Source organism: Formica exsecta, unplaced genomic scaffold (assembly GCF_003651465.1).
Source record: "Formica exsecta isolate Colony F162 unplaced genomic scaffold, ASM365146v1 scaffold519, whole genome shotgun sequence".
NCBI classification, from domain to species: domain Eukaryota; kingdom Metazoa; phylum Arthropoda; class Insecta; order Hymenoptera; family Formicidae; genus Formica; species Formica exsecta.
In genome coordinates this window covers 24561-27015 of record NW_021852432.1, presented here as the reverse complement: position 1 = coordinate 27015, position 2455 = coordinate 24561, and the positions used below count along the sequence as shown (strand labels likewise).

General features: G+C 30.5%; 1 protein-coding gene across 1 annotated transcript in view; it reads right to left on the bottom strand.

The window, feature by feature from the left end:
• LOC115241850 (glutamate receptor 3.4-like) overlaps nt 1–2455 on the bottom strand; it is a 10896-nt gene that overhangs the window by 6499 nt on the left and 1942 nt on the right. The gene's annotated exons all lie outside the window — the stretch shown is intronic.

Below are 2455 nucleotides of genomic sequence, written 5' to 3'. Positions count from 1 at the left end.
GAGTTATTTTATATCTTAATCTGACATATTTTCATATAAAAAATAAAATATTTTATAAAATATTTAGTTTTTGATAATCTTACCGTAATACTTTTATGTACAGGAAAAATGAGACAAATCAATTGATATAAAAAACACAGATAATTATTTTTAAAAAAAATTCCTTGTGGATAATTACATACTTTTCCTTAAAAACAATTATTTTCTTTATACCAAATGATTTGTCTCATTATTCTGTACATAAAAGTATTACGATAATATTATTAAAATTTAAATATTTTACGATATATTTTATGTTTTATATCAAAATATGTCAAATTAAGATATAAAATAACTCGAAAAATATTTAATGAAATAATAATTTATTATAGTATTTTGAAATGGTCTCGACAAGGGCTATAAGAATATGGAATAAAAAATAGAGATTCCAATTTAAAAAATTCGACATCGCCCTTTTATCTAATGTACTTATTTTAATTTCAGTCATTACTTCTATCATATCTATTAGAAAATGTTCCCTTATTAAATAGGTTGTATTCAAAATAGCGATATTTAGATATCATGCATAATTCTTATAAAATCTTTAGCAAAATAGTAAAATATCGTACACACACGCTCACGCGCCACACATGCCGTGCGCGCACCTGATTCATGCGTAATCTAGAGCACTCATTCGTTAGTTTAAAGTTGCTTTCATTTAAAAAATATTGTTCAGACGCAATTTTGCCAAAGGAAAAAGTTGTTTCTTCTGGCACGGACAATCATGCTGTGTATTCCGGGTGCGCAATGGGACACCCTGTATATATTTACATATCTTATATTTCCAAAAACACATTAATAAAGAACTCATTTTATTTAATTTTATGAACTTTTTGCGAGATTTCATATTAAAGAAAAAAAAAGTTTGAACTACTCAATTATTGGTGAAGAAATGATTGAAAGCTATTGAAAATCAATAGTGTTTAATCGATTTTTGCCAATATAATATTTTTTTTGCAGGGATTCCTTATTAAAAATATTAGGAAGTTTCTGGCATGTTGTATGAATATTAATACAATGTTACGCGCAAGGTCTCTGGGATGTTAATGGAATGAGTTTGAACGAACATTTTCATGTCGCTGGAAGGTTAATGGCAGGTTTATTAATCTTCGTGAAATGTTACCATCTTACAATTTAAGGTGTAACTTTATTGGGATGTTGATGTGTTGTGAGGGATGTAATATGAATAATTCCGTTATCTCTAATTTTAATCTATAAGTTAAGAATTTTCTTTATTTTATAATAAATTGATGATATTATAGGAATATTAGTTAGACCTTGGGTGGCATTGTTAAGGTCATATCAAGGTCACATTAAATTTTTTAAATTGAAATCTCTATTTTTTATTCCATATTCTTATAGTCCTTGTCGAGACTTTTTCAAAATACTATAATAAAGTATCATTTTATCAACCGACGCTGTAGCGTCGCGACGCCAAGTATATATAAAAATTTGTTCAAGCTTGTCAACGGTTTGCCTATATACAGGGGCCGCGACGTTATCAAGTAGCTTATCCGGAGTTTTACGTCTAATAAACTTTCGATTAAAATTCCTCAGGAACCAAGCCGTTAATCAAAATTCTAACGGCACTTTTCTTATACAATACAATGTGGATGCAAAGCTTTCGATTCCGACCAGTTTGAATAAGATTGGTGCAGTCAATCCTGAGGAATGATAATCGTATACCAGAAATGTAACATTTTTCGTTTTCCATCATTATCATAATAATAAGGTTCAGTTTCATACTCTCACGTACGTGAAGCGTTTCATTCTTCGCGTCGATCTTGTTCTGCTTTTTGATTTTAACTATTAAATTATCATCATTCAACTTCATTTCTTTTTCGCCAATATTGACAATTTTTATCTTAGGTTTCATCCGCGGTGACTCAGTTACTTTGAAATTTTCGCCCAGCTTGGCTTGTACTGTAGCCTTTAATTTTTCCATTTCTTCTCCAGTCTCACAACCCAGAATCATTGTTCAATTGCTTCCGTTTTTTAGCTTCGTTACTCCCACAGGCATATTCTTGATGTCTATCTTTTCTTTTATCAATTTTTTAGTAACTTCACTCTCCTGTTGCATCTTAGGTTTGACAATTATAATATTTTCTTTTTTATTTTCTTTAACTGCATCACTATAACTTCTTTGTGCTCCTTCTGACGGTCCTGAAGTTCCTTCCTGTATCATTCTTCTCAATTCTCCCACTTCTTGTTTAAAATTTTCCAATTCTTGTCGAACTATTTCCTTAATCACCATCTTGACTTCTTTTTTACACGCTGTTTTATCTTTTATTTCCTTCACTATTTTTATAAGCCAATCTATTTTTACCTCAATTTCCGCTGATCCACTCGCGCCTGCTACTCTGTTTCCACTGCTTGATGCCGTACTCCCCGTTGATCTTCCTGTCGATGTCATAGC